A 13,320-nucleotide genomic window follows, 5' to 3' on the forward strand; every position below is an offset into this window, starting at 1 on the left:
GAGGGAATGAGGCAGGCTGCAAAGTGCCACTTTGGCCCCATGTCCACCTGCCTAGCATGGGGGCAACCCACATGAGGGGTGCATGAAGGACTGGGTAGGAGACCAAAGGTGGCGGCCCCCAGAGGAGCAGCTGCAGGTGCCACTGAGCAGCTGGGGTAGATGCAGGGTGCCAGACAAGGGAAGGACAGCATTTACATCCTCACAAAGGGATCGAATGGTGTGGTACCCTTAGTGGGATCTTGGAGAATCCTAGGGTGCCACAGCACCCAGCTGAAAATCGCTGGCTTGAGGTAAAAGTTTTTTTGTGAAACGTATTTTGTACCCTATGTAACTCTAGATTATTTATTCTGCTACTTCCTACAGCCTCCGCTTTTTGTGTGCATAAAATTCCCCACCTTAACCTTAAATATTCTATCCCTCTGGTGTTCATTGATGGTCTCTGAGGCTCAAGCTTTATTCTCCTTCAGGGTTCATTCTTCCTCTAAATACTCATCATCCATTGCATTCTATAAAGAGAGTTCCCAGCAGTAGTTTTTAAAATAAAGGATAAAATGTTCGGTATCTGAACATTTAAAGCCCCAGTGTCAGTACCTGGAATGCCTCCTGTTGACAATGATGGTTATCACTGGGGGCAACTGAAATCTGTTCATTCTGAACTGTCTTCAGAAATCAGCCTTATCTGATTGTTCTTTCAGATCAAAAGAAATAGGAAGACAAAGTAAGCCGTGCATATTCTTTCACTCTGCACTTTGTTGTTAAAAGAGGGAGGAATCCCACTAGGACCCATAAACCACTTTTAGATATTACTAATCTTTGCTATGGATTTCTATTTTTTCCATTTACTGCCAGCTGACTGATTAGGTTTTGATATTTTAATGGCACAAAACAACACTGTTAAGAATTACCTGTGCAATACATATAACAAAATCTAGACAGACAAAAGAACGTTTATTGCTCTAAGGGAAATGGCATGTAATTCCCAGCATTTACAGCTGAGATTAGACCATTTTTCCAAGAGGTAGTTATGTATTTAGCAATAAGAACACTTGCCATGTCTCCAAAATCACATCTGGAGCTCCTGGATTTAGGCAAAGTTGCCCTATATTTTAGATACCCCTGGAAGATAGACTTACATTGCATCTTATACCAAGTTAAGTTTCAATTACTAAATATATGACTACCTCTGTCTGCCACACAGAGGGTAGATGAGATGAATACTAGCCTGTTTTACCAGCACAGCTAGCACTGTTGCAGGCAAATAATTTTCTATAGGCAGGTGATATGGCAAAGTGCCTGCCAATTCAACAGCAAGGAAAATAGCAGAGTAGTTGGCATTCTCCTTAAAATGCATTTCTTGTTGGACACAAGAAGTCACTTTACATTAAATTGGGATGCAACATAATGTAACGTGTCAAAGGCTATGTTAAAAACAAATTGGAACTGAACTGCATATAGTACATCTCAAATCTCATATTTGCACTTTAAGAAACATACACACATGCAAAGCTTATAAATTCTATTAGTGGTGCAGTTTTTGGAGTACTTCCCAAAACTCAGTGGGATCTTGGTAGGGACCCCTGCAAATATAAAACAACATTTACCCCTGAGCAAAGTAATGACATGTAAACAAACGAACAGTTTGATCCAGTAAAATTAAATCATGAAGCATTTGCTGAAGCGTATCTTTGACTGTATTTTATGGTCTTTAGTGCTGGCATTAATTAGTGACTTAGATTTTTAATTCAAATTCTGTATCCTGAACCTACTCCTTGCCTGCACAGTGTGGTACTTCTTTGTACCACGAGAATAAAGTTTACACATAACTGGTTCTCTATTTCCCAGCTAGCTAGCTTTCTGTTCTGTTTTTCGATGTCATTCAAATGCCCCCTCTTCTGATTTCTCTTTCACATTAAAAGACAATCAGACCTATGAGTGACTGCCTTGCCCAACACCTTTACACTTTTTGCTCACCTTGGGCAGAGTTTCCAAGTCTAGCAGTAATGTTACAAAGATTCTTGTGAACAATTTAATTTGTACACTAGCCTCTAGCATGCTGAGCCACTGCACTGACTCTTCTGGGGAGTAGATGTTTGATACTGAAATAAAAACATGGATGACAATTCAGTATGACACCAGATTGCCATTGACTACAAAGTACAGAATGGCTGAAAATGCCCCCTGCTGTCCCTTTTCATTAGATGGAAAATGGACTCTTAAACCTGTTCCAAACCACACTAGGGTAGGTCTCAAGGTCAAAGTCTGATATAGAAGGGGAAGAACTTCTATATTTTACACACTCCATCCCTTCCTATAAGAACAGTTATACTTAGTGCAACTACAACTTGACACTCAAATAAAAGCTCTTTCATCACTGTACATGAAGTGTGCAGGTATTAAGCTTTTTCAACAAAAAGGGAGAATGTTAAAAAAACTCTTAAATTATCTGTTCTTGAAGCAAAAATTCTCATTGAGAGGCTCTATAAGACGTACCAGCTCCAGGCTCTCTTGATTGCTATGTTGTCTGACTTCTCTTCCCCAGGCTATGTAGGTCAGACATAAATATAAAATCATAACACAGCGTATCACAAATCGGTCTTAAAGTAGTACAAAGAGCTCTTAATGGACCACATGAAAAAAGGTTTCCAACCTCTTGTATGGAAATAACAGCATATATTATGAGACCATGGTTGAAGTGTTTGAGAACAATTGAAATGGTATTTTAAAATAAATGCGTTTCAGCATTCAGGTAGCACTGTCAAAAGCATCAGCTGGACTACTTTTAGGCAAGGAGGTTGCTACTGTGCTGAAAAAAATAAGTCTGACTTTTCATGATTTCTTATATATATATAACTTTCTTTTTAACAAACAATGTGTGAGTGCTTTTTGGCGCACAAATGATGTACTGTATGTGGAGAAAGAAAAAAAGAGATTCTTTTGTAGAACGACAAAATCTAGGCTTTTACACCCAACATGCTGCTTGATCGAAGTCACCTTTGTCAGTTCAACTATGCCTGTAATATTGTGCAAACCTCAGCTTCTCTTTCTTTGAAAAATTTTGTCCAAAAAAGTATATTGTACTGCGATGTTTTTTTCCTACCAGTGTTCCAACTTTACACATCAGCAGCAACAGTCACTTTTTTGATCACACAGGACCAAGTTCTGTGGCTCTTAAGTAAAACTTCCACTGATGCCAATGGAATTTGGAGTGCAGAGCTACTGGACGGCAGAACTGCTGGCTGGCACAAAGTTGTGCAAGCCAGCAACAGGGTCAGAGAGACCATTATTGAATCTATGTATTGCCTGGATGTTTGTATACCCCTGGATTCATCCTTTTTCTACAGCTGTACCTCCTGTATTATGCAGCTGCTTTGCACTAAAGAGGCAGGGGCCTAGATGTGGGTCACCATGGCTGCCAAGTTTCTTAGTAAGTAGGCATAAGTGAAAGGAGAACAACCATTAATTACAAAAAGGGCTCCCAAGGACAAAGACAAATGGGAAAGGAACTTTTCATTTTTTCAGATTTGATAAAGTTCCAGAACTTAAAGGCTTGTCATTTGAGGGCCTCCTCATTCCTATACAGAATGTGTCAGCATCTGGTTGACTGGAACTTAACACAGGGTTTCCAACTGGTGACTTGCTGTGACCGTATGGTACGGCAAGCAGTGTGCTAGAATTTAGCAAGGTCTCTAACGCCTTGGACACATGTTCATTTGGAGTGCTACAAATTGCCCTTGTAATGCCCTATGTAGCATGACAAAAACAGAGTGTTACAAGGGTGTACACAGCTGCACAATAGGGGTATATGAAGTGGGCCCTATTTGATTTGGATTCGGGCCGAATCAGGGACAGCGATTTGATTTATTGATTCGTTGATTCGGGTCACTGTCCCTGATTAGATTTGGCTGAATCTAAATCTGAAGATTCAGTGCTGATTTGGAGAACCAGCAATTTGGACACAGACACAGCTTTAAATGTTTTTTCTACATACCTCTAGATACCAGGCGGCTCATGAATGCTGCAATGCTGGGGTAGATGGAATGTCCCATAGGAGTGTGGGTTCACCGCCATGTGCTCGGCGGTGAACCTGGAAGTGGACTGGAAGTACTTTTGGTCCACTTCTGGGTCTTTCAGGGAGCATGTGGGAGGCCCCCCCATACCCCCTTGGCTTGGCAATTCGCTGTGGGGGGACCTCGCGTGCCCCCCACAGACCCAGGAGGCACCAGTTGCCAAACTGGGGGGTGCCCCCTGTGCTCCCCAGCAGAGCTGGAAGTGGACTGGAATTGCTTCTGGTCCACTTCCAGGTCTGTTGCTGAACGTGCTGGGGAGCCCCCCATGCTCCTGTGGGACACTCCAAGTGCCCCAGCATAGCAGCACTCATGAGCTGCCTGCTACCTAGAGGTATGTAGGAAACATTTAAAGCTGTGTCTATGTGGTAATTGCCAAATCTTTCTGAATCTATCCAGATTGATTTGGAGGATTCTGATTTGATTTGGAGAGATTAAAGTGTCCTCTGATTCAATTCAGATTCAGTGATTTGGCTACCAAATGGAACTGAATCTCCACCGAATTGAATTGGGGACTGAAGTGTCGCATAGCCCTACTGCACAGCCCACTGGATGGAACACAAAGGTGCCACAAAGGTGTTGTCTCCTGTCAGAGGGCATTAGGGGGCTGCTCCTTTGCTCCCCAACCCTCAGGGGAGCCTATCAGTGAGTCCAATCAATGACAATCTACCCTCTCCCCTGCTGGCTATCAGGGATCAGTTGGAAGCTGCTGCTCTGGTCTGAAAAAGCAGATGTCAAAGCACATCCAAGCCCAGGGCACTGGTAGGGGACAAGGAGAGCTGGCCTCCTGTGGGCAGCAGCGGGCTGTTTCTGACAGGTGCTGCTGTTTCTGGGAGTGGAAAGGGCTGCTCTCAGTAGCAGAGGGGGCAGACTGTCTTGGCCAATTGCTTTTCCAGGACTGTGTCCCAGAACAGCAGCTCTCTCTGTGGCCACCGCCAGGCTGAGGGAGCAACTCTTTGTGCTTCTGTGGCATCAGTAGAGGGCTAGTGTCACCACAGGGGCAGCAACACTGGTCTCTGGTACCATGGTGAAAGCAGCAAGGTCCCCTTGTAGAGCTGGTACTCCCCTGGAGCAGCAATTGCTCTCTGAAAGATCATTGTGGTGAGTGGAACCAGTGGCAATGCGTAGACGGTGCATGGGGGTGCACGTTCCCCCCCAAGAGTGCTGGTGCACCCTCTGACAGGTTGCGCTCCTTATTTAGGTGATGGGCAGGAGGGGGCAGGAGGGAGTGCTGGTGCTCCCCCTGCGAGCACTAGCCATGGAATGGGAGCACTGGATGAGAGCATGGGATGAAGCCCTACAGCCACTTCTGGGACTGCTGAGTTTGCCTCTGGGGGGAACCCCCCCTGCTCAGTGAGACTGGCCACAGGGGGACCCCCTCCAGTTGCTGACTGGTCACTGGGGGTGGCATGTGCCCCCCCCGACTAAGGTGGCATCAGTTGTCCATGAGTGGAACTACAGGCCTAGGTCTTGGCTGGGCTGGAGCTGTACTCCTTACAGGCTGTCAGGGAGCCATCCACTCTCTCTCCATCCCCCTTGGAGGGAAAAGGAAAGTGGAGCACTATGAGATGCTGGGGGCCCAAGAGCCCTACTATACCAGTACATGTAACTGTACACACAGCTTGAAACAGGAATCTTTTTGTGGTGACTCAGCTATCTTTGTGGTGCTACAGACAGACTGAATGTATGCACATTCAGGTTTTGTAGCAATATATGGGTGTACATAAGCACTACTAATGTAATGTATGGCAAGGCCTAAGTTACAGTTCCTGCCAGGAACTGTAGGAGTATTGGCAGTCAGTCAGTCAATGAAAGATCTTGCCAATGTGGTAAATAAGGAGCTACATATACAATATCAAGTCAGAGCAAGGAACAATGAAGCAGCAATATATTGGAGGGGGCAGGCAGTGGGAAGAAGGGCACAGCATGGTGAGGTCTTGCTCCACTATCTTGGGGCTAGATCAGTGGCACTGGCTAGATCAGTGATTCTCAACTGTTTTAGCCACAAGGCTCCCCTCTATATCTCTTTTGAATTTAGGTCTTGGTGATGTTCAATTGGGGTACTGCAAAATTTAGAACAGGAGAGGGATGCCATGAAGCTAAAAAAGAGAACCACTGGTATAGAGACCAATCCTTTGCTGAAAGAAAGATGTATTTGGTATAATTTTTAACAGTACATCTTAGTGCTAGTATGATTTCCTCTGGGAGGGGAATGGAATATGTTATATGTTCTGGACACACACACACACACACACATACATACACAACACATACACACTTTTGGGGTGTAAGAGTAAAGTGTGCCACCAATTTTAATCCTGAAAAAAGTGTGCTCTGGGTACACTTGTAAATCTGGTGACCAATATGGAACCATCAACTAGTTGGATGCTAAGGCTCAGATCTACAAAAAGCATTTATGTGCCTAAAGATGGACTTGTACAGAATTTAGGCACCTAGGCTAAGGACAGGCATTATACATAAACTGGATTAAGTGATCAGAAACAGGTTTAAACCTATAACAGAGCAGATGTTCAGTGCACATAAACCAGTTTGAAAATGGCTGAAACCAGTTTAAGATAAACCTGGCTGAATGTAGTATCAGACTTAACTGATTTGGGTTAAAACGGTTTATGCAATATCTGTCCCAGATCGCTTGCTGGTTTAAGATAAACCAGACTCCCCCAGCATTCCAGCTGCCTTCTGGGCTGGGCAGGGTTCTCTGTTCCACAGCAGGGCTGGTCCCTCCCCTCTGCTCCCTGGCTGCAGCTCCAGCAAGAGTGCAGGTTGCTTCCCCACCTCCCCCTCACCACTCCCTGCTAAGCAGGAATTCCCCCTTCCCATCTGCCTTATGGAGAGGTATCTGTGTATTAGCTAGCAAACCACATGCTGGCAACAGTCCATGATGAATCAACAAGTAGAATCAACTGGCAGAATCAACAAGTAGCTGGTAATGTCCCTCTGTTGTTTTCTTAATGGGGTGATAAACACTGAGTTAGGGGTGATAAACAATGTTATCAATTCCCTGCTGGGCTAATCAGAGCAATCTGCCGGGGCCTGGCCATGCCCCCCGCCGCAGCTCAGAACTGTACAAGGGAAGCGAGGGCTGTTTTAGTGTCTACCCCCCCTGGGCTTCTAGCTCGAGCCACTGCAGCCATGTGCTGGCATTTCTGGGATGTCTGTCCAGTTACAAAGTGATTCAGCCTAGCCAGGTTAGACTAACCTGCAAAAATTGAATCAATTCAGGCTCAGGCTTTTTTGAATGTTTGTCCCTAGCCCTAAGGAAAGTGCAGTTAAAAAATTCTTGTCTAACTCTTTGGCTCTACAGTTTGCATAGGTTCTTAAACCTTCAACAGTTTCTTAGGCTCTTTGAGTGCTGCTGCTGAACAAACTAATATTACTGACATTTTGAAGGGATCCAATATCTTATTGCCTATCTCCTGCCTACAGCTGTTTGGGCTTCATCCCAAATCTAGAGCCAATGGGAGACTTGGGTTTAATGTCCTCTTCAGGCTAAAGGGGTAGGAACATATATCTCCTCTCTGCTACACAGCAGTACCACACCATGCTCTAGGCTGGGATGTGGCACTCTCTACCTCTCCTGCTGAAACTGTGACCTTCTGCAACTGAGATGAAAGATTTTTGGCATCGTACAAGCAGTAAGGAAGAGGTAGGAAGATCTAGAGTTTTATGAGGACACTCAGTCCCCACCTGCCCCTCCACCCATTTGAGAAGGACCTTAACCATCAGTCCCCCACTTCCTGGAGCAGTGTTCCAAGCACCAAGCACCATGCTATTATGTCAAAGGTGTGATTCCACTAATATCTGCTATGGTTTAGAAGAAGCAAGGGAGACAGCTTTCCATAGCCAAAGGGTGACTTAGGAAGGTATTCTGGGATGTGAAACAGCTGAGTGCTGAAGGTTGGTGGCTAAGCTCTGGAGACAGACAGTATTTCAAACAGTCCCTCCTTTCAGCATTTTCTACTGGATGGACTATGTATCCTCCTAAGCATTATTCAGCATTGTGGATCCCATCCTGAGGTATCCAGTTCAGGGTAGTGAATTCTGCTTCTGGAACTGGGTGCTGAACAGTTAAGTGTGCTGATACTGAGAACACCACACACATATTTGATATTGCATCTTTAGTGCAACAATACACAGATGTATTCAGGGATTAGCGATGTTACAAGCAGTCTATTAAATCTTACAGCAAGAAGTGCAGCTTGTCATACATGTAGTCTGGAAAGTATGCCTAGGCTTTGAGGGCTGATTATAGCCTGTACCATCTAGAAATCAGTAGTTTTTACTGAATTTTCAAAATCATGACTACACCACAGAACTTGCTCCATAAAGTTAACTATGTCTGTCAATTTTTTCACTGCCTGGAATGACTACCCTTCATAGTTAGCATCTGGAAATGGAATTTGGCATCAATCCCTGCAGTAATAGTGGAAAGTATTCAAGAGCTGTGTGACTTCACAAGTTGTATGTTTCTAGAAAAGATGACATGTTATTATCCAGCGGTTCTCAACCTTTTTTAGGATCAAGATATTCCTGGTTAGACTCCTGACACCCCTCAGAAAATGCCACCCCTTAGTTTTTGCTTGTTTTTTTTTACTATTGAAATATAATAAAGCATTTCTTCTGTTCCAAAGAACTCAGAAAGACCACAGCAGGTCAGAATGTTTTTAAAGCTATGAATTTCTATTTGAAGGGTCTGGGTTTATCTTGTGAATCATGTTTGTACACCTAACAGTGCTAACATTCAATGTCTTTGAAAACATCTCAAGGCATCCTGGTTGAGAATACTGCTATAATCTATATATTTTGAACAATAAAAACAATCAATGCCTAACATGTACAAGAGACATGAAGGCCCAGATCTTTTTCTGTCTTTGAGACACGTAAGTCTCTCTGTGTGATCCCACCCTGCTCAGCAGACACAAAGTTATTAAGACCTTAATTAAGTCATGAAGTCATAGTTTCATAGTTTGTAGGGTTGGAAGGGACCTGAGCAGATCATCGAGTCCAACCCCCCACCACGGCAGGAAAGAGTACTGAGGTCAAGCGACCCCAGCAAGTCATTAATGAACCTCTTTTTTGGCTTGAAAAGATCCCTTTATGGGGTGGAATAGACTGGGCTATTCCACCTAGACACTTCGTTCCCACCTAATTTCCACTGTGATTCAATTTTGTCTGAGAAGTGCATAAGTGCATATCCACATAAATTACCAGTTTGTCAGAAAATCCAGGCTCAGCAACTGGAAGAGAACCTCTCAACTTTATCCCAATAGCCAGCAGTCATTGGACACATGGTCAGGAAGTGGTAAATCTGAGTTTTAGGCCCTATTCAGTCTGAGGGGGTTTGAACCCATATCTCCCTCATCCCAAAGACCTGCTGTACCAATCAGGTTCTGAACTAAATAGGGCTGAGGGAAACCTCCATTGCTTTTGTTGCACTGGACTTGGCTGTCCAATGCCAGGAATGTGCAGCCAAGAGCATAAAATGTATGGAATTAGAAGGAGAGCAAGCAGAAGGAAATGTAATTTTCTGGGAAGGAAGAGCCTTACCTAACTCACAGCTTGGTAAGCAAGGCACTTTTTGGAGGAAATGAGAGATGTTTCATACTGTTTCAGGGTGTGTGCGCAATCAGTTAAACAACTGGGCAACAGATGAGCCCTCCTCATTGCCTCATCCACCTCCTCCTTCCACTGAAGTTAATGCTGCTATCAGGAACACTGCTATTATCTACCCTCAGAGTGAGCTAGAGCCCAACATGATGGAAGCAATGTCTTGCAGCCCTAAGGCAGGCATAGGCATAGGGGTTCAGATCCTTACCTGCACCTAGTGTTTCCTATTGGTTGTACATGCTTTGGAGGTGCATATGAGACTGTCCAATGCCAGAATGCAAGAGTTACCTCCTCTCTAGAATGGAACAGAATGAGCCTCTGCAGGGATCTAAGCTGACCACTGAGAGAGGGAGAACTACTTGCCTCACAGGAAGGAATAGGATTGTATCCCTGAGACAAGACTTTTTTTGTGGGTTGGCTTACATGTCTCCTATGCAGAGGTGGATGTGGGCTGAAGTCTTTATGTTGGATTGTGTTCTTCATAAAGTGAGCATACTATGACCCTATTTGCAATAATTTTTGTAATACTTCATGAAAGGCATATGAAAATAGAAAGAACAAGAAGACAGGAGTATAGGTAACAGCTGTGTTGGTCTAAGGACATAGGCAGACACAGTTCTTTGGGTAAATCTGATATCTTTTATTAGACCAACTCAAATTGTTGGAAAAATTATATTAATACCCAAAAGTTTGCAAAAAGAATTTTTTCCAACTATTTGAGTTGGTCTAATAAAAGATATCAGATTTACCCAAAGAACCTTGTCTGCAAAAAGACAGGAGGCATTTGTAATATAAAAATGCTCGTGCTACAGAGTTCACTATTAGGCTACTATTAAAGGCTCAGCTGAAGCACGGGACATAGAATTTTCACTCTACAGAACAACTTTTGAGTGTCATTAATTCATTTTCAGTCTAACTGCTAGCATGTAAACTAAAGGAAGCCACTTCAAAGTAGGTGATTTTAAAACCTGCAGCTATTTTTGCCACATTTGGAAATCCAAAAAATAATGAGGAAGGACAACCAGCTTCCATGTGCTGGCATGCATTTTAAAAGGCACAAGCCTATTGCTCTGAGCATTGCTTGCAGTACTAATTTTCCACAATATAATGGACTGACAGAATGTGGAGCTAACATTTTTAAGAAATTGTTGAAAATGACTAACCATTCAATGGAAGCCCCACATCCATGTGACAATTTGTGAGCTTTTTTAGCCACGTTAATCAAAACTGCTGAGAATTACTGCCAATCTACACTGCCGCAAACTGTTGGAATTCCTTTGCACATCTACTTGAAGCAGAACCAGTGGGCTTGCTTGGTAATGGAAGTGATGGACACAACAAAAGAGCAATAAGCAGCAGCTGCACCTCCACTGAATCTCCAGCCGACTGGTCTGTTGCAACTCTCAACATGCACATAGTTATGGAATAGCTTAAACATAACAAATCTAAGACTCACTTAAAGTCATTGTGTGTTGCTAGAATGAGGTGTCATGAATAAGAGTTTTTAAATGATTTGTTTTATAAAACAAAAGTTAGGTGGAAATTTGTTATATTCTTATGTGAGGAAAAAAATGTACTCAGCATGAGACTGCAGGAGTACCTTTACTCTTATGTCGGCTATTTGTATGAAATTACAGAATCAAAGTGACAGCTGTCCCTGTCTGTTAAATCGTTCAGCTGCTGCCACCCTACACTGAGTGGTACTTATTGTTGGTGGTAAGAATTCAGTGCAGCAAGGTACAGGTGAACCAACAGTAATTTTAGTAGTAGAAATAGGACCTTGAATAGGTCAGACTGGTTGAAATGTGAGAAGGTGTCATGTTGGGGCTGTTTGCAGTTTTGTGCTAGCATTTTGCAGATATATTCTCTTCCTACTCATCACTCTGACAAAGAAAAATGTTTTTTTCTCGTTGTTGGTCGCTGGATACCCAAACATAAAAAGTATAGACCCTATGAAAACTTTCCTTTCTCTCAGGAGCACTAAGGAGGACATTTGAGTTTATATGTTAGCCATTAAAGCCTAAAAACTTGTCCCATGTAAGAGAAGAGCATATTTCAAGGGACAAAGGAAGAGTTTGAAAAGAGAATATTTAAAAGACAGAGAAGCTTGATGCATTTTACTGGAGTGGTATTAATAGTTAGCTATTTTTCTCAGGTGAAAAATACTACTCCAACAGGGCTAGAGAAGTGAAGGAGGAGTGCTAGCAGGTCAGTAGAATAAAAGTATTGCCTTTGAATTGCATATTCAATTATCTTTTCTACAGCAAAAAGCTCAATTGATTACCATGTCAGCATAGACTGCCTGCAATTAGCTTAATAGATTACTGTTAATAATAAAAGTTGTGCACATAATTCCCTGAATACTACATTGACTATTCTCCAAAAAAATGTATATTTAACTTTATTATAACTTTCTCAAGATTTATCAGGTATAAAGCATATGTTTCACTGAAAATCAAATAAAGTTGAGAGGCTATCATAAAATAATTGTATTTAAAACACTGATTCTATGTACACAAATTAGGGGTATTTCTATCATATGTTCATACTCAGAGCAGGATTTGTTTATTTTCGAAGGAAAGCTGGAGATGAAATCTACAATGGTAAATCATTAAAACCTACTTTATCTTAACCAGTGTAAGTCTTAAGCTTTGCTGTGTTCTGAATACAAAACAATAAAAGAGACTTATACTGCATGCAGGACGTGCATACAACCCATCCATTCCTTCCAGAGCTTTATTTCAGTTTTGATTAATTACTCACAGGTTGGGGTTTTTTTTTAAGGGCACGTTATCACTTTTCTCCTAGGCCCCCATGGGGAAAAATAAAAGTCAGTGCCTGAGAGGGATATTAAAGAAACCCCTAGTGATCAGTGGTATTGTATGCAACATTTAAACCACAATTATCTTCTTTAGCAACCCTCTCTTATCTTCACACTTCCATGAGCAAGACACCCATAGCTCTTTTTACATGCACTGGATCTCTGTCAGATTTGAGGGGAAAGCTGTTGTTCAGGGCTTACTTTATACATTTAAAATTAAATCTGAAACACAGGTGAAAACAGAGGAATGGGTAAGAGTGTAACAAAGTGCCTAGCATTATGATGAGAGAGTGATGAATTTTCTAAACCATTTTTCCAGGGTGTTTTGTCTTAAATAATAATAAAAAAGTGGTCCATGAATGATCAGCACAAAAAATAAATTATGGTCAAGCAACTCAACTTTTCTGATGTGTAAATTGAATCATTCCCACACGCCGGCGTTTCATAATTAAAAGACCCATTTCACTGTGGGAAATTTTACTGAATTTTGTATTAAAAGAAGAAACAAACCATCAATCAGGAGGAGGTAGGGAAACTCAAAGAGCTCAACCCATTAAACTTGAAGAGTGCAGTCGAATTCTGAATGATTTGCTCTAGGAAACTGTAGATCTTTTAAGGCAGACTACTGTACAAACATTAATGAGCAGAATGCTTATCAGATACGCTGCTCTAAAATCTTTTGTAGTTCCTAGTAGAACACACTTTCCATTTGGTGGAAAAGCCCCTGAATATGGTTTTAAATGAACCCTTTTTGCAAGGTTCACAAGCTTTAAATTACTAGGCTTTGGTTACCATTGAGAAAACTCA

General features: G+C 42.4%; 1 protein-coding gene across 6 annotated transcripts in view; it reads right to left on the reverse strand.

The window, feature by feature from the left end:
* Nucleotides 1-13,320, reverse strand: part of TENM3 (teneurin transmembrane protein 3) — a 2,356,642-nt gene that overhangs the window by 652,812 nt on the left and 1,690,510 nt on the right. The gene's annotated exons all lie outside the window — the stretch shown is intronic.

Source organism: Crocodylus siamensis, chromosome 2 (genome assembly GCF_052110815.1).
Source record: "Crocodylus siamensis isolate JL-2025a chromosome 2, ASM5211081v1, whole genome shotgun sequence".
In the NCBI taxonomy this organism is placed as follows: Eukaryota; Metazoa; Chordata; order Crocodylia; family Crocodylidae; genus Crocodylus; species Crocodylus siamensis.